We start from the raw sequence: 12708 nt of genomic DNA on the forward strand, positions 1-12708 counted from the left end.
CCCAAACAGGAGTGGTGCCCGCCAACGCGGTGGCCGCACGCCACCAGGCAATACCATGTGGGAACAATCCATGTACGGTATGGCAACCTAACAGGCAGCAACAGTTGAGATGATGGCTCAAGCAATGGAGAGGGTGGCCACTTCCATTGTCCCCCCTGAAAGGCAGATGGAGCAACTACAGCAGACAACGGACTCCATTTGCCAATCACACAGGGAAGACATGTTGGCGTCCAACAGGGACCGACGGGCGGCACTGGAGACTCTACGCCAATCGATATCAATAGTGTCCCAGGGCCACAGGGAAGCCCTGAGGGTAGAACTCCATCACCTCAGGGAGACTCTTTTTGACCTTGAGGCTTCCACTAACTTGAGGACAGAACAGCAGCTGCAGCGGCTCACACGTTCGCTCTCAGCTGAGATGTAGACAACTCGGGAGGAGATCCGAGCATCACGTCAGGTACTGCATGGGGATCTCCGCACTATAATCCTCCAGAACGAGACCTTCCACACCCACATGCTTGCTGCCATAGAGGACCATACCAGGGCTTTGCGTGGGCTGCCTCCCATAGCACCACCACCTCCTGATGCAGCAGCAGAGGGTGATGAGAGCGACAGCAGCAGTTCTCCCACAATGGCATAGCTGTGCAGGCCATGAGCTCATGGAGGTGTTTTTTTTCCCAACATCCACACATGTGGCTGTTGGTGTGCACCCTGTCCTCGGACCTCCTGGGTGGCCTCCCACCTGGCCCCCACATGGCCATTTTTGATTTTTGATTTTAGATTTTTTTTTACAGTGTGTTGCCTTGTGTGGCTCCCGTGGGCATCCACTGTATTCCAGCTGGGCACATGCAGGCTTGTCCTGAGTTTGGGTGAGATGCTTGGGTGCGTGAGACACACACCCCTCCTGCTTCCCGTTTCCATGTGCTTAGAAAGGGTGTGCCCAATTGACAGTGAATTACACAGTGACGTTGGACTCCCATGGTTCTGGGTGTGAAAATTCTGGGCCTGACTATCCTCCTCCTCCTCCTGCCGTATCCCATGACCACTGCTGCCAGGAATGGTATATTCATCCTGGCATCTGAGCTTGTTTGTTGTTTGTGTGCACTTTTATTCTGCGCAGGTCCACGTACGCCTGCTTCCTGCTGGCGTATGTGTTTCCGGATTAGCGCGTCTTTTTTGGCACACGCGTTAGCCCCGTTCAAATCCATGAATACGTGTTTTGAACGTGCGTGTGGGCGTTCCGCACATTTGCCTCCTGTACTTCCCCTGTGATGCCCACATTTTCATGTGTTGTTCCCCATTCAGCGTGTCACGCCCCCTGTTCCTCCTACTTTTGTTGTGTGCACCGTGCTATGTGCGATTTCGCTGTGCGCGTAGCGCACACTGTTTGGAGACGTGTGCGCCAGCGTGCGCCACACAGAATTTTGGCGCACATCCTGGGATTTACACACGCACAGACTTCCATGAATCGCTGTGTGCGGGTTTCCCTGCGATATTCGCACTGGCACTGCAATTTGCACGCTTTCGCACGCTTTCGCACGCTTGCGCCGAAAATTTCAGCGCACATTAATTCCTTGAATCGGCCTTATAAATGTCTACAATCAAAATGTGACTCCTTACATCAGTGTGCTGAAGACAGTGGTCGCCATAAAAACATAAAACTTGTTGGTTTTTAACATAAACCTTGTGCACACTCTGTGTCATAAAATCAAATATCAAGTCAGTCATGGTTTCATTTACCCGCCTTAAGGCTGGCTGTAAAAGTGTCCTTGTGTTTCAAAGGTTACCATCTCAAATTAGAGTTCATATACTTGGCAGCATTCCTTCAAATTAAGAACCTTAACCTACGCACAGCTAACTTTGGTGTGCACACTCATTTTATCTCAAAACATATTACGGTCCTATTCGCATAATCCTGCTGCCCCCACCATTCATAAATCATACTCCTGGCTACATTCACTGTAGTAATTCTTTAAACAAAAACTCTGGTTAAAGCAATTCAGTTGGAAGATCAAAACATTTCGTTTTTCACAGATTGAAAAACCATTTGTTCAATGTGTTAGCATTCAAGTGCTGTTTCACACAGCTGTTTGGGTTACATGTTGTCAGTCCACAACCCATTACGGTTGCTTTGTCCACAGTCCTTTAGACAAGAAAGGCAAAACATGTTAACCAGGTTATTTCCAGCAACTGAATCATTTGAATGTGCAGCATCAAATGTATGATAATATGCCAAGTCTGCACTGTGCCAGTTCAGCAAAAGTTATTACTCTGTTGGACACTTCTCGCAGGTTGCAGAACAAATGTCCTCACGCGACACACACGTTAGCAGCATTGAGTGCGGTGCAGGACATGTTCAAAGATCACATAGCACCTCGCAGTGACCCGCTTTCTCTGAGAATGCATCTGCTTGCTTGATCAGTGTCACCCGGCAATTGAACAGGTCTACCCCAATCATGGCACGCTACTGTCTTGGGTTTTTTGCCTATGCAAAATACAAACAGACATGTTAGGATTTCATCAAAACTACAATATCAGCATTATCCACCCCTTCCCTTAACACCACCCCCACCTACAGAAGTCTCATCAGGTAACTACACACTTTATCATTGCTACTGCAATTATTTGTCACCCTTCTGTGAGTTACTGGGGGCTTATTTACACTCAACCATACGGGGTGTAACTGCCTAGTCACCAACTAATTTGTGCAATGCGATCATAGTTGGTCAATGGTACTTCAGACTGATCTGTGATATTACAAAAGCCATATAATAAGTACCCAGATCGCACTCCTCAATGGATCAATGCTTTTCTTTGTCACCAAAATGATCACGAATGCCAGGCGCCAACTTGCTTCCAGTGTTTCATGATCTTGATTTAGGTTGCCCTACTGGCATCACTCCATACTTCAAAGTGGCATCACTCCATATCTCAAAGGTAAAGTCCTTCAGTCCAATACCGCCTGCAGTTGCACAAGCAGCTTTGTTTTTTTTTTTCCATACAGCCAGTGTCTTTAAAGCCTCTGGTTTTCCACTTGTCAGTTTCCCAAAGGGTGTCTGCTGATTTCTTGGGCCACCCCTTTGAGAGCGATAGTCTAAGTCAGTTTCTTTATTTGCTTCAACACATCATTCATTCTCGCACTAAGCCGTGAGGCTTCTGGATCATGTCTAATGTGCAGTGTTCATGTTATACTCAGTTCTGCATGTTGTTTCTTGCAAAACGGCAACCTTTGTCAGTTTTGCTTCCATCTTGAACGCCATAATGTCTTTGTCAGTTACTCCAGCCCTGGCAATGTAGCTTGCATTTTGCTGGCTGTGTATCTTCACTTCTCAAAGCGCCTAGAGGTTTCTTCTCCAGTGCACAGCACTTTACTTCAGTTCACATCACATGGGGCATAGGGATGCAGCTTGCACGGCAATGTCTCTTGAAATGGGCAGCTGTCTTTTCTTAGCCCATTCACAGGTGCACAGTTTCCGCAAATCTTCAAATGCGCGATGCACCACGCATGCAGCATTTCTTTTTCTTCCAGTGTTGATACTGGGCAAATTCCTTGCTTCTGGTCAGCTCTGTTATTGCATGCCAGAGTCAGAAAGCTTGCGTACATCAGCATGTGTAAGGTAGATTGCTCTCTTTTTCATCTCCTCGCTCACGACAATTATTGACTTCAGTTCAGTTTCAGCATTCTGGCTTTCCAGCCCCACCTCTTCCTTTCCTCACTAACAGTGTCTCTCACAGGGGATAGAATGCAGGAATGTCATTGTTTATCTTTCCTGTGCACATGGCAGCACCATGCACACGCGGCAAGCGCGTCTCTTTGCGTATAACTCATGAGCTGGGGCGGCTTCAATGGAAGGCACTCGTTTCAGACAGTTCATCCAGATTAACAGTTTTCAGCGCTACTTCAGCAACTCAAAAAAGCTCCCATATCAGCCAGCTTCTGTAAACACCATTTCACTGGACAGTGCACCCTCCCACAGTCCTTTTTTACGCAGCCAGCCCATGACAGGAATTTCTGCGCAAGTTATCTTCAAGCCACAAGCTCTGCACAGCAACATCATTGTAGACAACAATTTCCAGTTCAAAAGGATCAGTTTTCATCATGGGGCCCAGTGTGATGTAATTCTGCAAAGCGTCCTTAGCCTGCTGAAATTCAGACTGTTGCTCTAGGTCCCATGTAAAATCATGTTTCTTTCTGGTGACTTTGTAGTTTGGCTTCACAAACTCACTCCAATGCAATGTGCAATCTTTCAAAAGAACACGCAACCCACTGAATCTTTGTGCTGTCTTATCACACACAGATTTTTCATTGCCCTCATTACGACCCTGGCGGAAAGGGGTTTACGCCAGCGTAATGCATGGCGTACCTTTCCGCCTTACTACGAGTTCCCGTAGCGCCAAGGTGCTTTTTTCGCCTGGTTTTTCCGGGCGGAAAAATCCATGGCGCTACGGGACCTGTTGTTAATTACAATTTACGGTGGCGTAATTAACGCCTTCCCCACTCCCATTATACCCTATGGGGCAAAAATGGGAATGGGGAAGGGTAAATGGGGATTGCGGACTTACCGCCCCGCCAAGGTCGGAATGGGGCGGTAAGTCCGCCAACCCCCATGGCGGAGTTGGCAGCTTTGCGCCATGGACCATGGTGCAAATTGCACCATGGTCCTCCGCCAGGGTCGTAATGAGGGCCATTCTGTTGTACCATTGCCAAACTAAAACCAATTATTTCCTTTACAGGGCCAAACGATAGTGCATTTAAAGGTGTCATTTTTAGTGCAGCTCCCTGCACGATTTCTGCATGAATAACCCACACTCTGTATTGCTTGTGGGCTGTTAATTTGTCAACAACTTTTTCACCATGTATCACAGTCAACAGGTCACTATAATTTCCAAAACATACATCACTTAATAGCAACAGTTCTTTAATCCATGGCATAGCGTGGGAACGGTCACATACTCTAGGGGCAATTTAGGGGCAATTTAGAAAAGACAAATTGTCTTTTCCCCCAAACCATTGCAAACTGATTTTGCAATTCCAAATCAATACACAAAAATCGAAAAATCCAAATACCATTCACTCACTTTTTTTTTCAAGTGAGTCTCTCACCCATTGTAAGCATGGCACAGGAAAATGCAATGTAGCCATTTTAGTGTGTTTCCTTAAACAGAATGCACCACCAGCACATGGAATATACATTTGCCAAAAATCAAACACTTTAGGCTTTCAACACAGATGTTACTCTTTCTCCTAAACTCAGCTCTTTCCCATGTTATCTTCAGGAATGTCAACACTTCAAAAAGCATAAATTTAAAAAGCGAACCTTCGCCTCCTTACATTACAGCCCCCCACTCACTAGCACACTGGGGCTGGATCTCAATGTTAAGTCACTAGTCACAATTTGCATGTTAAATACTTGCAACTTTTTTTCTTTTCTCTGCCCTCATGCCAAAATAGAGCAAGAACTTTCGTCTCACTTTGCAATCCAAATTACAATTTTGTCAAGGGAAACCTTCTGCTCCCTGGTTTCATTCCCAAGCAGTAAGTCAGCCATGACTGATTTACTGAAGGGGAAAGTCTTAACCACACAAGCTATCGGCCACGGCAGGCCGACACAAAAGTGCTGTCGATTGGGTGTCTCAGAGCTGCATTGAGACGACCAAGGAAATGCAACAGCCTGCTCCTCAATCTGCACTGTGTTCTTTCACACAATTTGTCATTCACAGCAAGGCACTGCTCTGCACGATCCCACCAAAGCTTGCCACAAATGTCTTGAAAAGGGGAAAATCTTCCTCGGGACCAGCCCTTGAGAGCAAAAATTACCCAATTCAGCCCAAAATACAGGTTCTATCGTGATGAGCAGAGAACTCATGCTAGTGACACCTTCAAAATGTTTAGCATTTATTAGACAAAAAAGCATAAACAGTGAATTTAGCAACACTTTGGAATTCAAGTATTAGTGAAGATTACAATGCTCATTAGAGCAAACACAAAATATAGAGAAACATAGAACTTAGAGAAATACAGAGAAACACAGTTTTACGCCCCTTCAATCAGCGCTGGGAGACCCTGGCCCTCATAAGCTAGCTGTTGCCAGCCCCGCTCAGAATACAGCGCTGCAGGGTGCCGACAGAGCATCAGGTTCCGGACACTCGCTCGTGCTCTAACCAAGTCCACGGATCGATCTCCCACCTGATTCATGTGGGCATGCATTTTTGTAATATCGTGCTGTCAGTCACCATGTCGCACAGTTCCAGAACTTTCCCTGTGCAAAATATAGGCTTGCTCATGGAAAAACCCAACTCTCTCTGAGATGCTCCCTGCTCATTCCTACCCCTCCCTTGGAGCCCTCTCCGCATAAAGCACTGGAATGTCCTTATCAGCGTGTTGGCAAGGCTGTGCCAGGCCTTCTCAGGGAAAAAGGATTTGTTTACGAAGCCATGCAGGTCTACAGTTAGAAAGGCAGAATATTCTAAGAGAAGCCGAGATTAATTAACCCCATGTGAGCAAGCTATACCAGGCTTGCACTCATAGCTTAGTGCCGATAGCGCTTCAAAGATCCAAGTGCTATATAGGTGCCTTAATGCTCCAAACCCTTCAATAATGTCTATATTAGCTACAAAACTGGGGCCTCTTCCCTGCCTGTCTATGCACAATGCTTAATGTGACCTGCCACCCCTACTAGGCCTGTATATTCCTTGTAGCTCACTAAAGCGTAATGGAGGCGCTACTTTCAGCATTTAGCATTACTTTCAGCATTTATTTCTGCATTTAGCACATACTTTGAATAAACTATTGGCTTTCAGCGGCTAATGCTGTCATCTAAAGCCCTAATTAGCAATTTGGCACTTTGTATATCACGACAATTCTCTAATTGCTTACTGCTCACCACGGTTATTTGCTAGCCAGTGATGTTAATTGCTCAACGCATACCCATTGTTTAACTCTCAAATGCTGCAAAACGTAGGTTCTTTTAATTGCTTACTGCTCACCACTGTTATTTGTTAGCCAGTGATGTTAACTACCCTTTGCTCAACGCATACTTGTTGTTTACCTTTTAAATGCTAGCCAGTGATGTTAATTGCTGAACGCATACCCATTGTTTAACTCTCAAATGCTGCAAAACGTAGGTTCTTTTAATTGCTTACTGCTCACCACTGTTATTTGTTAGCCAGTGATGTTAACTACCCTTTGCTCAACGCATACTTGTTGTTTACCTTTTAAATGCTGCAACGTGTAGGCTTTTAATAGGACCCGTTAGTTGCTTACGGCTCACCACTGCTTGATAAACGTAACCTATTTGCTAGCCGGTGATGCCAATTGGCCATTGTTCGCCTCACATAGCCAAGCAAACTTGCTACCTGTTAGCCTGTGAGCTGCTATGCATAGCCACCGGCAAAGTATAATGGCACAAGGCTGGTGAGCTACCCCATACTGCTAAGCCCATCCTATCTTCTTTGTCCCATTTTCAAACCAGTAGATGATGTTTACCCCCGGTTACAACCACTGAGCCTGAATACCATCACCTAAAACAAATCTTAAACTGTAGGTACCACTCTCATCTAGACTACACTAAGTAGATAGTAGTCACTCCAACAGTAGGCCTAACCAGCCACACCAGGATACAAACATGTCAGTCTCAATAGCTAACATTACCACCTCACTAATGAAACATTACAACATAGCAAGCTCTGCCATGGCCCAGACTACGTTGATACTAGGGTGATCCTTAACCATGCCCCTGCACCTTCCAGACGTGACGCTCTCCCATCCAAATGGCATCCTCCAACAGTAAATCAGATTTGACCCTGAGACACGGCTAAGGAGCAATAGCACAAATAGTCAGATATTTACATGTAATATAGAAGCCTCTTCCAGTCACAGACGCCCCTGCTTACTAACTGAGAGAAATAACAAATTAGCCTCCAGAACCCATCTCAAAAGAGACTTGATTAGTACCTTTGACCTAGCTACCGTCAGAAGGAAAGGAACAACATACTGCTCCCTACTAGAACAACCTGTACGTGGGCAACATCTAAACAAACCCACACTACTAACTCCAAAGACAAGCAAGACCTACTATCTAACACTCCTGGTCCCAATCATAGCCTCAACACTTACTCAACAGTAGTAAGAGTAACAAATCAGAGCATCACCTCCTCAGTAACACCTAGCATGAGGAAAAAGCTTACCAAATTACAACAGCCAGGGCACCATCATCAATGCCAGGTTGCTACCAGCCCATGCATTAGATATTATAGACACCATCTCATCACAGAACCTTGATTTCTCAGCAACAACCAAATCATGGCTCCATGCAGCAGCCGGCCCAGCCATTACCATTGCAATTCCAAGAGACTACTCAATCTGCAGAATGGACAGACTAGCTGCCATTATAGCCCAAAATACCCTCAATATGAGAGAAACTTCTAATACACCAATCCCCTCAGGGGAACTACTATCCGTAAAAATGGCCTTGACCCCAACCACACCTTGAATATCCTTGTGACATACAGACCACCAGGGCCTGTACTCACCTTCGAAAACAACATAACCCAACTCTTCTCATCCAGCTCGAACCAAAAATCCCAAGCCATTATAATGGGTGTTTTCAATTTAGGACTCAACGACCCGCAAGACAACAATGCACTATCCCTTGCTAACACAATATCAGCACTAGGCTTCTCACACTGCATCAAAAACCGCAGACATGTAAAAGGACGCATCCTTGATTGGATAGCAGACCTGAACTGTAACTCAATCATCACCTCAAATTCAGCATGTCCCTGGTCGGACCACCACCTCATAACTTTTAACATCAACACTAAATCAGGCCAAATTAACTATTGACAATTGGCACCAGCCGCCCCAACAAGAAATAAAAGAAACAGTATAACTTATAGCCTACTATCTATCTTGCTACCAATACTAGCTCCTGAAAATTATCTAAATAATTACCCGACTTCAATGACATAAATGTATAATGAAAGAATACTGACAGCAATAGACACGTTAGATCCCCTGTCTGCACATACACCTAAACAACTGGGACATTAAAACAAGTGGTTCAACCCCACCCTAAAGAATCACCAAAAGAAGAGCAGAATTACACTAGAAGAAATATCCCAACAAACCAAACAAACTGAAATTCACTAAAGCATCCCAAGAGTACGAACACAAGATCCTCCTGACAAAAACCGCAGTATACAGTGAAAAAATTGACAAGGTCAAATCCAAAAACAAGGAACTATTCTCCATTCTCAGAGAAATAGAGTTGGTGGTTCCCCAAGCATAAAGCTGCAGTAAGTAAGTAAGTAAGTAAGTATACTAACTGGTGCTCCAATATCCTGAATGCTCTCTTAGATACACTACTTCAATCTAAATGTATTGCCAAAAAAAACCTAACTGCTCAATTGAAACAACCATCAAGCTTCTGAATGCTGCAGCCAATAAAGGACTCCCTCAATATGAATTCACAGATGTCATAAATTCAAATTCAGTGATGTCACAAATTCAGAAGTCCTGCCTATCATCTCTAGCCGTAAACCGTCAAGGTGTCAAGGCAACCCTTACCCGCCTACAGTCATCAAAGACTGCACACCACAATTGACTAGGATCATCAATACCTCATTCAGAAACAATTGTGTCTCAACAGATCTAAAATATGTGTGGGTGTTACCCCTACTAAAGAAGCCCACACTTGACCATAACATACCAACCAATTACCACCCAATCACAACAGTACCCTACATACTAAAAATACAAGACAGCATCAAAAGTATTTGGAAACTAATAACATTCTGGGGCTACGCCAATCCATATTCCGCCCTAGACATGGGACAGAAGCAGCCGTTTAGAATTTAAAAATCCGAATGGAGAAAATAAAAGATAAGGGAAAACTAGCCCTTCTTCTCAATCTGGACATCTCAGCTGTGTTTGATCTCATGGACCATAATATCCTGTGCAAACACTAAGCCTCTGCAGCTCACTTCTCCCTGAGTGCCAAACAATGGATAAAGTCCTTCTTAACAGATAGAACAATGAGAGTCTTCTCCCCTAAGGCTGAGGCCCAAACTACAGCGGTTAGATGTGGAGTTCCCCAAGGGTCATGCGTCTCCCCAACGCTGTACAATATCTTCACTAAGCCCCTATTTTACCGTTTGGCAGATTTGGTTGTCAACTACACTAAATATGCAGATGACACCCAAATCTTCATCCCTATCAGCGGTGATCAGGCCTCTGTCACTGCCACACTCAATGTGCCTCATTCCGAGTAGGGCGGTAAGGGTTAACGGTCTCCAGTAACGAGACCGGTGCCGTTAAACCCTTACCGCCCTACTACAAGTTCCCTTTGCGGGTCCTTCCTTAACGCCTGCTTTTAGCAGATGTTAAGGACGGGACTATTCAACAGCACTTTAGCGCTAATAACGGTACCGTAATTTACAGTACCGTTATTAGCGCCTTCCCCATTCCCATTGAGCCCTATGGGGGCTCAAATGGGAATGAGGAAGGGCCCTGGTGATTGGGGAATTACTGGTCCCTCCAACCTTGCAATGGACCGGTAATTACTCCATCCACCAGGGCAGAGTCGGAACGATTTTGGAGGCAGCCATGCCGCAAATAGCGGCGTGGTTATCTCAAAAGTCGGAATGAGGACCAATGCCATCTATCTTACGATTCAAGCTTGGATGGCTCATCATGGACTGTGCTTGAACAATGATAAGACTGAGTTGCTCCTTATAGGATCACAATTAGCAGCAATATCTAAATTAAAAGACACCCACAAATCCTTTGACATTGATGGCAATATCATAAAAGTCTGCAAGGAGGTAAAAACCCTTGGCTTCTACCTGGACTCCTCACTCACTTTGTCAAAACACGTTAATGCAACCTCTTCAGAAATAGCATCCACCTGCAAACTTATTAATGCATGTAGCCCGTTCCTATCTCCGGACAGCTGCATTACCCTGGCTAGAGATCTCATCCTGATTCGCCTGATCTACTGCAATGTCCTATATGCCGGAACAAAGAATCACAACATAAAAAAGACGCAAGTACTACAGAACAATGCCATGAGAGCTCCTCTTAATATCCCCTGAACCATCCACATCTCTTCAACTAGACAGAATATCCACTGGCTTCCAGTACAAGAAAGTATCATGTTCAGGACACTCACACTGGCTCACAAATGTCTACACCAGCCAGCTCCACGTTACCTATCAGACAAAATCGCTAAACCTCATCATGATAGACCCACAAGAACAGCCTATATGCATCTCCTGGCCACGCCGAGATTCAACCTACAGAAAACAGGTGGCAGCAACTTTCCTACAATAGCTAGTAAACAATGGAACATCCTGCCATTCAAACATGATGCCTTATGGACCTTCTGGAAACAACTTAAAACTCACCTCTTCATCCAAAGTCTGAATGTTTGAATAGCTAAACTATGCTCAATGTCTCTATATGTATTGCACTGTCATAATCACCATGGGGGATAACCTCAATCAAACATGTATACAATGTATATACTCGATGTAAACTGTACTGTAAATGAAACATAAATAACTCTCCATGTACTTATGCAACCTTGTTAAATGTTGTAACTTCCTATGTAAGAAAAGTGCCCAGATGCCCCAGGGTTAGGTGTGCTATATAAATAACAAAATAAACACATGAATACATAGATTGAAGTGGATATGCAATGCCATTATCTTCAAGATAATTAGTGATCTAAGTGATGCCAACTCACTCAAAGACCGTTTCAAACTGGGTAAGGAGAGTAATTGTGTGATATTTTGCAATGCTATTTGGGTAATTAGAGGCTTACTTCAAAAGGAGTTTGACAGATGTAGATTTGGGGAAGGAAGGAGGAGTCCAGCCATCAGGGAAAGTTTAAAGAGATCAGAGAGCTAAGGACAGATTAATGACACTAAGTGTTTGACATCTGAGGCACATCTGGGTCCAGAGGCAATCAAGATTGGTTGGCACAGTGAAGGATAAGTGCTAATCCAGGAGGATTTACAGGTGCATCCTTACAGGTAGGAGTTCAGAGTAGTGAAATGCAAGGTCATGTAGAGTGAGGAGGGGAGAGGAGTGGGGTGACTGTGAAAAGTGGCAGAGTGGTTACAATGGATGAGTATACAAGAATGTTTTGAGTAGGGCGTATCAGATAAATAGTTGAAAAAATACATCAGTGCAGACTCAGTGGAGTGTTTACTATGGAATATAGATTGCCGTGGATATACAATGCCATTATCTTCAAGTTACTTAGCCATCTGGATGAAGAAAAATCACTCAAGGACCTTTTCAAACTGGGTAAGGAGAGTAACTGTGTAATATTTTGCAATGCTATTTAGGTAATTAGAGGCTTACTTCAAAAGGAGTTTGACAGATGTAGATTTGGAGGAGGAAGGAGGAGTCCAGTCATCAGGGACAGGTTAAAGAGATCAGAGAGCTAAAGACAGATGAATGAGACTCAGGGCCTCATGACGAGCTAGGCGGTAGCCATGGTGCTATTATCACCATGGCTAACCCTTTACCGCATTCCGGGTCCGAGTTGTCGAAATAGGGACTTATTGGGTCATTCCAACCTTGGAGGACCCGGTAAGTCCCCATTCCGAGAACCATTCCCCATTCCCATTCGAGCCCACATAGGGCTCAATGGGAATGGGGATGGAGCTAATAATGGGCCCGCTAATAGCGGGCCCGTT

This window comes from Ambystoma mexicanum, chromosome 5p, assembly GCF_040938575.1.
Source record: "Ambystoma mexicanum isolate Mex_15411 chromosome 5p, UKY_AmexF1_1, whole genome shotgun sequence".
NCBI classification, from domain to species: Eukaryota; Metazoa; Chordata; class Amphibia; order Caudata; family Ambystomatidae; genus Ambystoma; species Ambystoma mexicanum.